Below are 17,949 nucleotides of genomic sequence, written 5' to 3'. Positions count from 1 at the left end.
CAGCTTCTTACATGATACAAGAATACCCTTTATTATGGTGTTTCTGTCACAGTGCCACCCAGACTTACAGGATCCCAGAGTCAGAGGGCTCCCTTTTACCCCTAAGATGCTGCGCCACTGTTGGGCAGCTATAATGATCCAAAAGAGACACTTCTTCCCCCACCCCTCCCCGACACACACACACACACATGCTTCTCTGTGGTTCTCTGAATTGGTCCTGATCCTGGTCTTCTTCCCCATGGTCTGGGCTGTGGTCTGCTGAAGGCAGAGCCCACATCCTCCTCCCCGCCACCCCCACCTCACCTCTTCTCCCTATTCAATGTTCTCGGGTCCTTGGTCTGCTCCTTTGATATTTAACAGATCATTACTTGCCCTAAAGGGATTCTCTGGTCAGAAGTAAAAATGTTTTATGGCTATCACTTCAGTTGGCTCTGCTACTGATTCAAAATAGCAGTTGTTTTTCTCTTTAATGAATATTTTTCTCCCTCCCAGTTGTTGAGTGCTCTCCCTTTTTAAAGGTGTCACGATTCCAAGCAGACCAGAGCATGTCTGAGATTTCCTCCCCAGGCATTTCGCAACACTCACTGCCCTCCTTCCCTCCTGCCATGGAGGTTGTTGCTGTCAGGGTCTAGACTTTCTAAACTATAAGCAAAGCAATCTGAGGACCCACAGCCATAGAATAGCAGGCCAGGTAGAGGGTTCTCCCACTTGACCTCTAGAATTACCTGGAGGGCTTGGTAAAACTCAGACTCCTGAGTTTCTGAATCAGATCAGGGTGGGGCCCGAGAATCTGCATGTCTAACCTGTTCCCAGGTGATGCTGATGCTACTGGTTTCAGAGCTACTCTCTGAGAACTGCTATATGAAATGGAGACAGACAGCAAGGTTTCAAGGAATGGGAGTGTTTCTAAGTGCCCAGTAGAAAAGGGTGCAGTGAGACCCACACACTCCACAGGTGCCTGAGTTCACCCCAGTTCCTTGCTCAGGCGCCGCCTCTCCCACCCACGGCATCGCCCCCACAGGGAGTCTCACAGGGCTGGGAGCAGACACATTGTTTTTCGGACACTTCATCTCAGAGACCAAAGGAAACTGCTCCTCTGCTCCCAGATTTGGCCCTTGAGGAAAAATTGGCAAGAAAACAGTCATTTCATCTTGGAGGTGGCAGTGATCAAGAGAACAGCCTTCAACAAGCGTTTGAACAACACTCCTGTGTATGCCTAAGGGCCCTGCAGACTGTCCTAGGGATCTGAACAAGGGCAATTTCAAAATTCTGGGCCTATTCTGGTGATGAGCTATGGGAACAAAAGAATATTGGAGCTTAGAGAATGAGGAGTCGGTACATAGATGACAGGTTGTAGTTCCACGCCAGGAGATGTGGCTCCTAAGAGAGAGAAACACTTAAATAACAACAATGGCGACCTGACTTTGCAATCCTAGAGGATGCTAGGAAGGAAGAGAAGCTGAGCGGGCTGGGGGTGGGGGTGGGGGGAACAAAGTAGGAGGCTGGGGTGTCATTCAGGCAAAGAGGTGTTAGAGCCTGGGGGGTGGGGTGGAGGTTGTTGTTGGTTTCTAAAATATTTACCACCACCTGAGCATCAAAGACTGACAACAGACTGTGAAACCTCCCAGTCCCAGAGAGACCCCTGGCAATTAAGTTTAAAGGGCAGGAGCTGTCAATTGGCAGCCAATATATGTATAAAAGGAGCCTTCATCTCTGGCATCTTAACTTCAGCTGTGGAATTCATCTCACCTTGCAGCCTTATCAAAGGTTTGCCCTTCTGTTGCTTCAAAAAAAAAAAAAATCATTTTATTGAGATTTTGAAATGCCAAAGTTTTCAAACCAGCAGCAGCTATCAAAAATTAAAGGACCTTTAATCACAAGGTATTTCCTGTTTTAACTTCTAAGAGAAACTGCTACAGTACTCACTGAGGCTTGACAAGAACTGTTTCATGACTGTGGGTTCCAGAGCTTTCCTTCACGTTGTGTTTTGGCTATGCCTGCTTCATCTCTATTATTACTTAGCAAGGAAAGAATTTCCTTTTTTTCTAGTCTAAACATTCCCCATGAGAAAAACAGTCTGCTTCTCTGTTGAATAATAGGCCCCAAAGCCTGTTAATAAAAAATCAACGTCCATTTAGGAATTAATGGTAGGTAAGAATCGCATCATTCATGTTCATCGTATTTCTGCTACCTGACAGAGTGTAAAAAGTAGATTGCCTTTCTGAGCCTGCTTTGAAGGAGTCGATTCTGTCTCCAGAATGTCTCCACCATCTGTTCCAACCACAGTTGTCTTACCCAAGGGCTCATTACTCCTTCTGAGATGAGTCAACCCCCTCCTATCTGATCTCCCCACTTCTGCACTCCTTCCCTTCTCATCTTATGATAATTCTCTACACACTTCCCTAACACAGATCTTTCCCTAAGACCCACACATCCGCCACACACCTCTTAGGGGAGGGGATACCAGGGCTTATCTTCGTAACCCATAGTGTACTGGGTTATCTTCAAGGTGGGTTTCCCGCACCTGACCTGCCTTTCCAGCTCCACGTTGCCCAGGCTCCCAGTCCAGCTCCTGCCTCAGATGCATTGCTTTTCAGTCATGCAGCCAGGAGCACATTCATCCACTCAGCAGATGCTGCGCCCCGATTTCGGTCCTGGGAAACAGTTTAATAATAACAATAAAAACAGCTAACTGAAACTTTTCTGTATGCCAGGCACTGTGCCAAGTCTCTTCAGGTAAGAACTCATTTGATTCACACAATGACTCTATTAGGTAAATATAGCAACTCATCACCTCCATATAAAAGTAAGGAGACAGAGACTCAGAGAAGCTAAGCAGCTTGCCCAAGTTCAGGCTTCATAGTTCGTCACTCATTTATTTATTCAAATGGTCTCTGGAGTAACTATTATGTTCATGCATTATCCTAGGTACTTGGAAAACATGAGAGAAGGAAACAAAGAACTCTGCCCTCGTGGAGCTTACATTCTGGTGGAGGGAAATGGACAAGAGAATAGATGTTCTAAGTGAATTATCTAGTGTGTTCAAAGGTGATGAGTAGTACTATGGGAACTAAAGAAGAGCAGAGCTTAAGGAATGGGGAGTCAGCGTGTATGTGGCAGGTTGCAGTATTAATAAGATGGTCATGATGGCTGCATTACCCAGGGGACCTTTGCCTGGTGGGCTGCCGTCTACGGGATCGCACAGAGTTGGACACGACTGAAGCGACTTAGCAGCAGCAGCAGAAGAAAGTAGAGGAGATACCCTACGGCTCTCTTGGGGAAGAGCATCCTTGGGAGAAGGAAGAGCGAGTGCAAGAGTCCTGAGGCAGGAACATGCCAAGTGCCTGCTCTGTTTAGGAATTATAATGGTATCCAAAGTGGAGGGAGAGGAGTGAATAAGGGAAAAGAGCAGGGGCAGAATCCTGTAGCTATTCGGTTTTCATTCTGAGTAAAATGGCAAAGCAGGGACTTCCCTGGTGGTCTAGTGGCTAAGACTCTGCACTCCCAATGCAGGGGGCCTGGGTTCCATCACTGAGCAGAGAACTAGATCCCACACGATGCAGTTAAAGATCCCGCAGGCTGCAACAAAGATCGAAGACCCTGCATGCGGCAGCTAAGACCACTGGTAGACAAGCACTTTTTTCCAAGTGGCAGTGGGCAGTGGGGCCAGTTGTATTCTACGGTCATCTTGTAGGGAAGAGATGATGGAGAAGAGGGTGGTGGGTGGGGGAAGGGGAAGTCAAAAGATGGGTGCAAAGAACAAGAGGCAATTACACTAATTCAGGCAGCAGTAATGAAGGGGTGAGAAGTGGCTGGATTGGACTCTGAAGTTTTTTACTTTAGAGCATGGGGACGGCTCTGTGGAGCCTGCTTTACTCCACCTTCGTCCGGTCTACTCTGCCTCCTTTACAGGTAGTTATACAGGGGTCTCCTTAAATTATCACAGATTCATTTGAAATCACACACCCCAAACTGGAAATACTTCATTTAAATTCATTTAATACAAGCATTACATTAAGAAAAAATAACATCCTCCACCTTTCAAATTTCCTACAGACATTTTTTGTCTTTGAAAGTTAAATTGTTAAATCCATCATCTCCACTTTTAAATTCCTCTCGTAAAAAGGCAGTGTTTCTTCCTGTCTGTTTAAATCATATTCCACCCTGAGATTGGTTATGTAACTTAGGAATGAAAACAATGTCATGCCTTACTTTTCATCTGTCTCTTGGGAGGTGGCTACAGGAGCTGGAGTGGGAAATCAGTAGAGTCATAACCATAAGGCAATTTCATCTACTTTTTCTTAATTAAATGGGAAATATAAATTCTTTTCAATGAATGTATTAAATAGAAAACACACTCCAGTTCCAACCGGTTGCTAGGTAAAGCAGGCAAGGATAAAGACTCAGAGCTGGAAGGAATTATAAAGACCCACTCCTTTGAACTCTTCAATCATCCTCTGATGAGGAACCAGATCGGGAACAAAGAGAGCTGCCCAGACTGCACTGAGGTTAAGTGGCTGAAACTCAGGTCCTCCTTCGGACACCAGCCTAGTGCTTTTCCCAGACACAGTGAGGCAGCTTCCTGTCAGAACAGACCAGAGAAAACAAAATTATGGGCTTTCAAAGCTAGACTCTTAAAGTGATATCCAGAGCAACTAGACCAGTGTTTCTACATGGGGTGAGTTTGCCCTCGGGGCACTTTTGGCAATGTCTGGAGACGCTGTTTTTTATCTGTTACAGCTGAAGGGAGGGTGCTACTGGCATCTGATGAGTAGAAGCTGATGATGCTGTTAAACATCCTGCTATGCACAGCTCTTCCCTGCCCCCAACAAAGAACAATTCAGTCCCCAAGGTCAACAGTGCCAAGGTGCAGAAACCCTGAACTAGATCCAGCTACATATTAAGAGTCACCTGGGTGTCTGCAGACCAGTTGGATCAGAATCTCTAGGGGAGGGGTTCGAACAACGGTGTTTCTGAAAAACTCTCCAGGTGAAAGTTTGAAAATTACTGGTTCAACCCCTACCAATTGGAAAATGAATCAAATAACCAACCAAAGAATGTAATTAGCCCTCACTGTGGAGAAGGCAATGGCCACCCACTCCAGTACTCTTGCCTGGAAAAGCCCATGGACAGAGGAGCCTGGTGGGCTGCAGTCCATGGGGTCGCAAAGAGTCGGACACGACTGAGCGACTTCACTTTCACTTTTCCCTTTCATGCATTGGAGAAGGAAATGGCAACCCACTCCAGTGTTCTTGCCTGGAGAATCCCAGGGATGGCGGAGCCTGGTGGGCTGCCATCTATGGGGTCGCACAGAGTCGGACAAAACTGAAGCGACTTAGCAGCAGCAGCAGTGTGTCCACCAGAAACTGAAGGACGTATAAAGCAGTTCACATCACAACCCTGCTTCAGGGAGCTCGCAGTTTGCCTGAGTAGCAGACCAGGAAACACTATCTGTTGTGGGTTATTTAGGTGACGAATGAAGACCATGTGGAGGAAGGGCTTTAGCAAACAGAAGGCAACAGTGAGCATTGAGAAGTCAGAGGGCTGGCTCCTGGGTTGCAACCAGAGGCGAGTTTATTGGTAGGACTACTTCATCTATTTTCCATCTTTGTATTTACTTCCGTGATCAGAAAAAGTCTCATTTTTTCCATCTGCTAAAATTGGGTTAGATAAGGTACACTATCTTATCCTCCAAACTATAATTATACATGATTTAATGATATTAAATATAATGTTACTGAGTCCAGAGAGACTGTTTTATTGCTTTTTAAAAAACTATACAAGTAATTTAATATATTTTATATATTAAGAAAATAATTGTCCCTCAGTTGTGTTTGGGTTAATTATACCCACCTTTCCCATTGGGAATTGGATTCCTTAAAGTTATCTTGGGGCTTCCCTTGTTGGGAATAAAGAATCCACCTGCAATGCAGGAGACACAGGAGATGTGGGTTTCATCCCTGGGTCAGGAAGATCCCCTAGAGGAGGGCATGGCAACCCACGCCAATATTCTTGCCTGGAGAGACCCATGGACAGAGGAGCCTGGTGGGCTACAGTCCATAGTGTTGTAAAGAGCTGGAAATGACTGAAGTGACTGAGTGTGCACGCAAGGATATCTTGGTCAACTTCCTAAACTTGCCTGTCATTTTCGTGGTTACAACTCCCCTACTCCACAGTATAGGACACAATATTTAAGACATGGTCTTTCTCATTTTTAAACTAGTATCTAGTCAAAGCCTGTTTCCCTGCCTCCCTAGAGGCACTGGCGGCTGTTAGCAGTGGTTTTCAATCCTAAACAGACCCCATGCTCCCTGTAATAATAATAATGTTGTTAACAGCTGCTTTACTATGTTGAAATAAAACTCATATGTAATATAACTTACCTACATATAAAAATTTTTTGAATCATTATATACTGATTGTCCCCTCCTCCATATATTCTCCATGCCCCTACAGCCTGCTCTGCCCCCAGGGTGGCAACCTCCACAGACTGCATCACCCGGGCTTCCTGTGGCATTAGGCCCATGGGAGGCACTGATACAAAGGCCACAGCAAAAGGAGAGAGATGAGTGTACTTATTCCCTGCCTCATGGAGCTGCTAACAGTGTTGGCACGTCTCTGTACCTGCAGTCACAGCTCATATGTGTGTGGGTGAGGGGTGTGTGAGTGCATGTGTGCTAAGTCGCTTCAGTCGTGTCTAACTCTTAGCGACCCTATGGACTGCAGCCTGCCAGCCTCCTCTGTCTGGGGGATTCTCCAGGCAAGAATCCTCAACTGGATTGCCATGTCCTCCTCCAGGGGATCATCCCAACTCTGGGATCCAACCCACATCTCTTATGTCTCCTGCATTGGCAGGCGGGTTCTTTACCACTAGTGCCACCTAGGAAGCTCGGGAGACTAACACTGCCTAACCACAGACTGTGGCTTCAACAACAGACATTTACTTTTTCACACTTCTGGAGGCTGGAAGTCAAGGTCAAGGTGTCTACCCGGTTTACTTCTGGTGAGGCTTCTCTCCTTGGCTTACAGACAGCTGCCCTCTCTCTCTGTCCTCACGTGGCCTTTCCTCTGTGCACTTGCACCCCTGGGGTCTCTTCTTCTTTGCATGTGGACACCAACCCTATTGGATTAGCGCCCCACCCTTGTGACCTCATTTAATGATAATGACCTCTTTAAAGGTGCTAACTCTAAATACAGTCACATCCTGAGGTGCTGGGGGGTTAGGACTTCAGTGTGTGAATTTGAAAAGGGTATTATCTTAACATGTAAATACTTGGGAATGACTATCCCAGAAGATATCTGGAAGTACTGCTGTCAGATGTTCGCACCATGAATGAACTTAGATACAAAAGCAGGATACCAAGGTTTTTATCAGGGACTCAGGTGGCATGAGTAGTAAAGAACACGCCTGAATATGCAGGAGACATAAGAGATGTGGGTTCGATCCTGGGGTCGGGAAGATTCACTGGAGGAGATTATGGCAACCCACTCCAGTATTCCTGCCTGGAGAATCCCATGGACAGAGGAGCCTGGCGGGCTACAGTCCATGGGGTTGCAGAGAGTTGGACACGACTAAAGTGACGACACATGCACGCACACACACACCACTAGTGCCAATATCATTTGGGACCTGTTTTTCTGCAATGGTGAACAACTCTTGGAAAAGTTCTAAATAAAAGGAAGCCTAGTTTCTTTGATTTACATAGTATTGAATTTCTGGAAATGCAGTATACATTAAAACTATGTGAAAAATAGTTTGTTTAAAGTGGAGTTTGATTCTAGGCTCAGATGATCATAAGCAGGAGTTTCACCTACATGAATGTCCACTCAGTTCAGTTCAGTTCAATTCAGTTGCTCAGTCGTGTCCAACTCTTTGTGACCCCATGAATTGCAGGCCTCCAGGAGGTGTCCATCACCAAGTCCTGGAGTTCATTCAAACTCACGTCCATTGAGTCAGTGATGCCATCCAGCCATCTCATCCTCTGTCGTCCCCTTCTCCTCCTGCCCCCAATTCCTCCCAGCATTAGAGTCTTTTCAAATGAGTCAACTCTTTGCATGAGGTGGCCAAAGTACTGGAGTTTCAGCTTCAGCATCATTCCTTCCAAAGAACAGCCAGGACTGATCTCCTTTAGAATGGACTGGTTGGATCTCCTTGCAGTCCAAGGGATTCTCAAGAGTCTTTTCCAACACCTCAGTTCAAAAACATCAATTCTTAGGTGCTCAGCTTTCTTCACAGTCCAACTCTCACATCCATACATGACCCTGGAAAAACCATAGCCTTGACTAGACGGACCTTTGTTGGCAAAGTAATGTCTCTGCTTTTGAATATGCTGTCTAGGTTGGTCATAACTTTCCTTCCAAGGAGTGTCTTTTAATTTAATGTCCACTGGGACAGTCTATGGAGAAGGCAATGGCACCCCACTCCAGTACTCTTGCCTGGAAAATCCCATGGATGGAGGAGCCTGGTGGGCTGTAGTCTGTGGGGTTGCTGAGAGTCTGACACAACTGAGTGACTTCACTTTCACTTTTCACTTTCATGCATTGGAGAAGGAAATGGCAACCCACTCCAGTGTTCTTGCCTGGAGAATCCCAGGGACGGGGGAGCTTGGTGGGCTGCCATCTATGGGGTCGCACAGAGTCAGACACGACTGAAGTGACTTAGCAGGGACAGTCTAAAACCAGGTAAGACAAAGTACAATTATTTCTTGTGCAGGATTGCCCCACAAATGGCAGGGCACCTGGGCCCCCGACCTTGCACTTCAAATGCTCACAAAGTACGCCCAGGGTGTCTCCCCTCCAGCACTGAGTTCAGAGGATTTCAGTGGCCTGGAGTAATTGTGGTCTCTGCTGTCCTCTGCCCCTTTCTAGTGCTGGAGTCTGGGAGGAGGGGTGGGGTGGCAGGCAGTGGGGAAAGATCACGGCCTGTAGTTAGGAGTCTCTCCTCTCTCAGGTGGTTATTGTGATTCTATGGCTCAGAGTGACCCAAAGTCTTCTGTGGGACTTCTGGGGTGAACTCATATATGAGTTTGATTTTTTCTTTTTAAAACATTTTAATTTAATTCATTTATTTGGCTGCATTGGGTCTTAGTTATGGCACTCGGGATCTTTAGTTGTGGCATGAGAACTCTTAGTTCCAGCATGTGGGATCTAGTTCCCTGACCAGATTGAACCCAGGCCCCCTGCATTGGGAGCATGGGGTCCTAGCCACTGGACCACCAGGGACTCATTAGCAGTCACTATTCATACCCCCTACATCCAGACCTAGGTGACCGCTAATCTACTTTCCATCTCTCAAGATTTTGGAGTCATATAGATCATGTGGCTTTTGTGACTGATTTCTTTCACTTAGCAGATGATATAGAGGGTCATCCATGTTGTAGTTTGTATCAGTACTTCATTCCTTCCATAGCCAGAAAACATTCCTTTATATGAATACACCACCTTTCATTTATCTATGCATCAGCTGGTGCACATTTGGATTGATTTCATGCTTTTGACTATTATGGGCAGTGCTGCTATGAACGCTTTTGTACAGTTTTTGTGTGTGTGTTTTCATCTCCTCTGGGTATATAGTGGGTTGGCCAAAAAGCATGTTCCAGGTTTTCTGTAAGATGTTCAGAAAAGCCCAAACACACTTTTTGGCCGACCCAGTACTTAGGAGTGGAATTGCTGGGTCATGTGGTAATTCTCTGTTTAACTTTTTAAGGAACTGCCAGGATGTTTTCCAATACAGCTCCATAATTTTACATTCCCAGTGGCAACATACGAAGGTTCTAATTTCTCCACTTCCGCATGAATGCTTGTTATTATCTGCCTTTTTGATTATATACATACCAAGTAGGTACGATGTGTTATTTCACTGTGGTTGTGATTTGCATTTCCCTAATGATTAGTGAGAGTTTCCCTGGTGGCTCAGATGATAAAGAATCTGCCTGCAATGCAGGAGACCTGGGTTCGATCCCTGGGTTGGGAAGATCCCTTGGAGAAGGGCATGGCAACCCACTCCAGTGTTCTTGCCTGGAGAATCCCAAGGACTGAAGAGCCTGCCGGGCTACAGTCCATGGGGTTGCAAAGAGTCAGACTGACTGACTAAGCACACAATGATGAGTGATGTTGAGCATCTTTGCATGTCCTTATTGGTCATTTTTATATATACCTGGAATAAATGTTTATTCAGATAATTTGTCCATATTTTAATTGGATAATTTGTTATTTTATTTTTTATTTTTAAAATTGAGTGGTAAGAGTCCTTTGTATATCTTAGGTATAAGTTGTTTATCAGGTATGATTTGCAAATATTTTCTCTTATTCTGTGGATTATTTTTTTACTTTCTTAATGTTATCTTTAAAGCACAAAAGTTTTAAATTTTGATGAAATTCAGTTTATTTTTTTCTTTTGACCATGGTCACAAAGATTTATTTATACAATTTCTTCAAGAGTTTTATAGTTTCAGCTCGTATTTAGGCCTATGTTCTGTTTTGAGTTGATTTTCGTATATGGTTCGAGGAAGGGGTCCAATTTCATTCTTTTGCATTTAGCTATCCAGTTGTCCCTGCACCATGTGTTGAAGAGACTATTCTTTCCCCACTAAGTTGTCTTGGCACCCTTGTCTACCACCACAGTCTTATTTCTGGACTCTCAGTTCTTTTCTCTTATGTCAGTGCTACACTACTTGACTGCTATACCCATATGGCTTCTTAAATGGACATTCCAAGGGCTGCCCCCATTTCATACTTCCCTTTGTATGGGAGACTGGCTCCTGTTCAACTTCTTTCATTCTCTCTATTGCAAACACCACAGGCTTTAACCCATGGCCTCTTACTGCTGGCCCACAAAGCAAACAGTTCTCTTGGATGAGAAAATGTGCCCTTTTTCAGGGACTTCTCGTCAAACGGTCAAGTATTCATATATACCAAAAGTTGATATGCAGGCTCCTTCAACACTGAGCTGTGGACTTTGGAGTCTCATCTTAGAGAAATTCTCCAAGCTATGGGGGTAGTGGAAATAATTTAGGTAAAGTGTGGAAAGAGAAAAAGCCATGGATAAAACCCCAGATGGTGGGGGAAAAAGCCCATAAAAGAGTCTGAGAAGCAGTGATCAAATGGGAAGGAGAAAAATTAGAAGAGCATGTCCTCATTAAAACCAAAAGAAAAAAAAGCATTTTTCAGGAGGCTGAAGTCAGGAGACATGTGCTCAAGAAACTTTATGTGAATTCCATAGTTGGGCTTCTGTTTGGACTGTTCAGTTCAGTTCAGTCGCTCAGTCATGTCTGACTCTTTGTGACCCCATGAATCGCAGCACGCCAGGCCTCCCTGTCCATCACCAACTCCTGGAGTCTACCCAAACCCATGTCCATCGAGTCGGTCATGCCATCCAACCATCTCATCCTCTGTCGTCCCCTTCTCCTCCTGCCCTCGATCTTTCCCAGCATCAGGGTCTTTTCAAATGAGTCAGCTCTTCACATCAGGTGACCAAAGTATTGGAGTTTCAGCTTCAACATCAGTCCTTCCGAAGGACACCCAGGACTGATCTCCTTTAGGATGGACTGGTTGGATCTCCTTGCAGTCCAGGGGACTCTCAAGAGTCTTCTCCAACACCACAGTTCAAAAGCATCAGTTCTTAGGTGCTCAGCTTTCTTCACAGTCCAACTCTCACATCCATACATGACCACTGGATAAACCATAGCCTTGACTAGACGAACCTTTGTTGACAAAGTAATGTCTTTGCTTTTGAATATGCTGTCTAGGTTGGTCATAACTTTCCTTCCAAGCAGTAAGTGTCTTTTAATTTCATGGCTGCAATCACCATATGCAGTGATTTTGGAGCCCAAAAAAATAAAGTCTGACACTGTTTCCACTGTTTCCCCATCTATTTGCCATGAAGTGATGGGACCAGATGCCATGATCTTAGTTTTCTGAATGTTGAGTTTTAAGCCAACTTTTTCACTCTCCTCTTTCACTTTTATCAAGAGGCTCTTTAGTTCTTCACTTTCTGCCATAAGGGTGGTGTCATCTGCATATCTGAGGTTATTGATATTTCTCCTGTCAATCTTGATTCCAGCTTGTGCTTCCTCCAACCCAGTTAAATCCATCTGCAGAAACAACCTTGCTGAATGGTGTATAATCAATCCTACTCTTAGAATGTATTTTAGGGGGAGGGCTAATACTTAAATTTTCACATATTTTTGAAACTTAAGTTTGAAACTATAGCTGACTTAATCAACTGCTTATATTTTGTCTCATTTGCATATTAGTCTGTATTTCCCCTCCCTCCTCCAGTGCTCAAACACAGACTTTTTTGTTTTTCCTGAACTATTTGAAAGTAAGTTGCAGCCATCTTACTCCTTTCTCTTCTAAAAATACTTCAGCATGTAAGAACAAGGATATTCTCATAACCACTGTTCAGTTGTCAAAAGTAATGACATTTATCACTGATACAATAATATTAAATACAGTGCATTTTCAAATGTCAGGATTACTCCATTAACATCCTTTATACCTATTTTTCCTTTCTCTAGGACCCAATCCAGGATCACATGTATATCTAGATGTCATAGTTTCTTAGTCTCTTTTAAACTAGAAGAGCTCCTTGGCCTTTTTTTGCTTTTCTTGACATTGCCACTTTTGAAGAATATAGGTCAAAAATTTTGTAGGATGTCCCTCACTTTGTGTCTGTGAGGTTTCTTTGCTGTTAAATTCAGACTATGTAGTGTTGACCCTTGAACAACACTGGGGAGGAAGGGTGCCAACCCTCTGCACAGTGGAAAATCTAAGAATAATTTTCACACGACCCTCTCGATCTGCCGTTCCTCTACATCTACAGATTCAACCAACAGTGGATCACATAATACTGTAGAGTTTACTATTGAAAAAAACTCCATGTATAAGTGGCCCCCATAATTCAAGCCCATGTTATTCAAGGATCAGCTGGAGTTTTTCAGGAATACCACAGAACTGATGGTGTGTCCTTCTCAATGACCATATTAGAAACACACATGTTGGTTAGTTCCTGTATTGGTGATATTAACTCAGACGACTTGGGTACAGTTTGTCTGTCAGGTTTCTCAGCTATAAAGCTACTATTTTTCTCTTTATGATGAGAAAAATAATTTGTGGGAATATACTTTGAAATTGTAAATATGTATGTTTCTTATTAAATTTTCACCCATTAGTTCTGGTATCCCTTGATGATTTTTTTAACTCCAGCATGTATTCTACATTTATAAGTTGGAATTCCACTATATGGAAGAGCATTCATTTCTCACTCATCTATTTTTTAATTCTTTACTTTATTTCACCATGGACTTGGATTTTTATTTTATTCAAAAGCTTATAATCTATTATCATGATTTATTTTGATGCTTAAATTATACCGTATTTGGCCAGTGGGAACCCCTACAAACTGATTCCAGCATCCCTTTGATGTGTCCCCATTCTTCTTTCAAGCGATTTTAAGAATTCCAGTTTAGTCATTTAGTTGACTCAGCTGGCCCCTGATTTGCTCTGACCTCATGGCTAAGTCTAAGAAACAAGACAAATGAGATCTATCTGCACATTGCATTTATTTTTAAAGCATTTAAAATTGCATTATATATTTTGCACAATTTTATGCTACTAGCTTATGGTCACATAAAAAAATCCAGCTCTCTATCAATGTAAATGAACAGTAAGGCTTCTTAGTCATCATAGCTGACTGAAATCCTGCTCCAAACACACTTAAATGCTAGACAAAATAGAATCCAAAACAGGTAAGATTGTAGATCAGAGTATAAGAGCAATAAAGAAACCTCCATGTGCTAGAAATAAAGAAGGAACAAAAACTGAGAAGAAATGAACAGGGCATGATGGCTCACAGGGGAATCAGACAGGGCCCCTGAATGTGAACCTCAACCACTGGGGTGAGGTCTTAATGCCAAAGAAAAAGAAAGGAGATGATGCTTCTACAGTGGGGAGCTGGCCAGGACCAGAAGGAGGCTTTCTCTGAGATGAAGACTAGAAAAACTCCACCTACCGGTCTTCCCTGATAGCTCAGACGGTAAAGCGTCTGCCTACAATGGGGGAGACCCAGGTTCGATCCCTGGGTTGGGAAGATCTCCTGGAGAAGGAAATGGCAACCTACTCCAGTATTCTTGCCTGGAAAATCCCATGGACTGAGGATCCTGGTAGGCTACAGTCCATGGGGTAGCAAAGAGTCGGATACGACTGAGCGACTTAACTTTCACTTTCACTGGTCTAAAAAGGAACGAGGAAGTATAATATCTGCCAGCCGTCATCCACGAGAAAGTGTTAGTTGCTCAGTCGTGTCCGACTCGTTGGGACCCCATGGACTATAGCCCGCCAGGTTCCTCTGTCCATGGGATTCTCCAGGCAAGAATACTGAAGTGGGTAGCCATTCCTTTCTCCAAGGGATCTTCCTGACCTAGAGATCAAACCCAGGTCTCCCGCATTGCAGGCAGATTCTTCACCATGTGAGCCACCAGGGAAGAGAAACTAGTCACCAAAACTGTGCTCCTGCAGATACACAGGGATATTACTGTGAAATATAGAAAATTTTAGGCTAAGAAATTTAACACAGAAACCTGTCTAGAACTGATAAAACTTCACAAGGCCTAAGGAAGACTTCTACAACCTCGGATATACAAGTCTCTCCATGCAAACAGCTCTCACTAAATGTGAATTCAGTCAAAATTTGCAAACCATAATGAAGGTGAGTCAGTGGACTGACAAATGAGACAACACCTAGAACCAACAAAATAATCTCAAAGATACTTAAACATAAATATATTTAAACATCCAAAGGGGGGGAAATCTTTTTTAAATGAGACTGCAAGTCAAGAACAGGCTAAGAGACATTAAAAAAAATTACAGTCATTGAAACAAACTGATATTATGTCAGCTTTCTCTCATCTTGTGCCATTAGTAAATTCATTCAGTAAATATCTACTATGTGCTAATCACATACTGGCCACTAGAAACGCAAGGATAAAGATACAGGAGTAGTCCTCAAGAAACTTTTATTTCATTCCTTTAACTTTATGCAAGGATTTTTATATATTGATTTATCTAAAGCGCATTGATTTATAGATAAACTGTTATACTTTTTCTCTTTGTCATACAGGAAACTCTATGTTTATCATGTTTTTAAATTGAGCAGGAGAGTGGCATTAATACAAATCACCCTCCTCTTCCCTTCTCTAGGCTCTCAGTTCGTTGCTTTGCTTTGGTGGGTTGTTTGGGAGTAAGTTTTGCTGAGGTGTTGGGGTATAAAAAGCAGAAGGGCAGAAGGAGCACAGCTGGAGGACCAATTGCTGTAGTATGGTGAGGTGAAATACCTGTAAACAGCTAGTCAGAGCTCAGCCTTAGCTTAGCCCAACTTCCCTTTCCTTATCACCATGGATGCAAGATCACAATTAAAGGTAATCAAGATTTTTTTTTTTTTAGAGTACGCTAACAAAATCATTCACTTGCATGAGGTCATTTGTTGTTACGTGGAACAACAAAGCATCAATTCAGACAGGCCAGCAGCTGGCACAAAGAAAACCCACCTTTGTTCATGCTTTTAGTGTGTTCTTGTAATGGGATGGTCTCTTTACGTCTGTTACCAACCATTATTAATGGGACCACAGAGCAGAAGAGTGATGTCTTCTGTTCTTTGAAAACTGGCCTCAGAAGAGAAGAAAAATAACTTTGTAGAACAGAAAACAAAACTAGGGTGTTTTTTTTTCTTGTTTAATCTTATTTTTTCCACAAAACCAAGATTAAAGGCTATGTGAATTTTTTAAATCCCTTTAACCATTTTTAAAGTTTCAAGAATTTAAATGGTTTACTTTCTGTAGCTGATGAACTGTCTTTGGTTAATTTGCAATAAAGATATGGTGAACTCCAGGTTGCAATAAATTTGCAATTAAGATATGGTGAACATGCACTGTGAAAGTGCGTTTTCCTTTGTACTTGAATTTTTTTTTTCCCCAAATAAAACTGAGACATTTTAGTAGCTATTCTGCATGCCCTTAAGTAGCTGAGCTACTCAATGATATCAGTTGTAAAAAATTTCATAGCAGTCAGAACATCTGGCCAAATATTTATTTGACAAAAACTCAATGTTGAAATGAAGCACATTGGTTATCACACTTGTTTCAAGAACTTGACTCTAATTTGCTTTCCCAAATAATTTTTTAAACTTGAAAAGATCTTATAGAAGTTTTTTAAAGAAGAAATTTCTCACTTAAAAGGAAATACAGTAACACAAAAACCTGAGAGATAAATGCATAATTTAATGCATAAATTTAAAACTGCAAAGGAACCTAAAAAGGACATATACTGTAATAATTCCAACTATGTGATGTCTGGAAAAGGCAAAACTAAGGAGACAGTAAGTTTAGTGTTTGCCAGGGGTTGGGGTGGAAGACTAATGAATAAAGGCAGAGCAGAGAGGATTTTAGGGCAGTGAAACTACTCTGTAGAAAGGTAGATATGTCATTATACATTTGTCCAGACCCACAGAATGTACATCAAGAGCAAATCCTAAACTGTGGTCTTTGGGTGATAATAATGTCCTACCAGACTTCTCCGTCCATGGGATTCTCCAGGCAAGAATAGTGGAGTGGGTTACCATTTCCTTCTCCAATGTGTCAATGTAGGTTCATCAGTTGTAACAAATACACCACTCTGGTGAGGGATTTTGATAGTAGAGGTGGCTGTGTATGTGTGAAGAGCAGAGTTTATGCGAATGACTACCTTTTGCTCAATTTTGTTGTGAATTTAAGACTGCTAAGACTAAAATAAAGTCAATTAAAAAAAAAAAAAAAACAAAGCAAAGAACTAAGTAAGGCTAACTGAATGTCCTCGCTTCTTTTAAGTTCACATCACAAACTATAAAGTCATTTTCTGTCCTGTATATTTGTCCAATCAGAAACAGGTATGAACTGATTTGTGTATGTACTGTCAGCTTTTCCATTTTGAAGTAGTACCTAGAGTCAAACAAAGGAAGTTATTAAGTCCTTCAACCAGAATCAGCTAATAATTCAAAAAGTCTCATTCTATAAGAATAAATTCAAATTATCCTATTTCTATTAAAATAAAAATAAAAGCTTTATTTTTAAAGAGGCTTGTTTAAAATCCAAATGAAAGCATTAAAAATAAACTTTTCTATTTTGAATTAGCAAAAGAAATAAACTTTTCTATTCTGAATTATAGAAACTCTGTTCAAAGCAGGTTTTTTTCTCTGTATGCTTATAAAAGCCAATTATTTAATACTAAATCTTCTGTTAGTAAGGAGAGGCTGTGCTCTTACCAAAATCTTAGCAGCTTAATAAAAGTCTTATTTTTTGATCATGCAAAGTCCACTGAGAGTCCATCTGACCTTCCTAGGGTCACTCAGTAATCAAGACTACTTTGGGACTTTCCATAAAGAATCCACCTGCCAGTGCAGGGGATGTGGGTTCAATCCCTGGTCTGGGAAGATTTCACACGCAACTAAGCCATACAACATAACTGCTGAGCCTGCACTCTAGAGCCCCTGCTCTGCAACAAGAGAAGCCACTGCAAGAGAAGCCCGCACACGGCAAGGATGAGTAGCCTTCAGCTTGCAGCAACTAGAGAAAGCCTGTGCACAGCAACGAAGACACAGCGCAGCCAAAACGCAGGAAACCTTTAAAAAGACTACTTTGATCCTGTGGCTTCACCATTTCAAGTAAGGCGTCCTCTACAACACCAGGGCAAAGGCACGGCAAAGGTTTGTCACTGGTCTGCTTTGGGAATGACGTATACTACTTCCACTCACATTAATTGGTTAGAACCAGCCCGTGTTCACCCACATGGGGGCTGGAAAATAGAATTTCTTTATGCCAGGGATTAAAGAAGTACAGATATGGATGACCACTAATAATGTCACCAAAATTCTTATATCCACGTGAAATCAAGGCTGAATGTAGAATGCTAATTCTTAAC

This window comes from Bos javanicus, chromosome 21 (assembly GCF_032452875.1).
Source record: "Bos javanicus breed banteng chromosome 21, ARS-OSU_banteng_1.0, whole genome shotgun sequence".
Lineage (NCBI taxonomy): Eukaryota > Metazoa > Chordata > Mammalia > Artiodactyla > Bovidae > Bos > Bos javanicus.
This window is presented reverse-complemented; position numbering follows the sequence as displayed.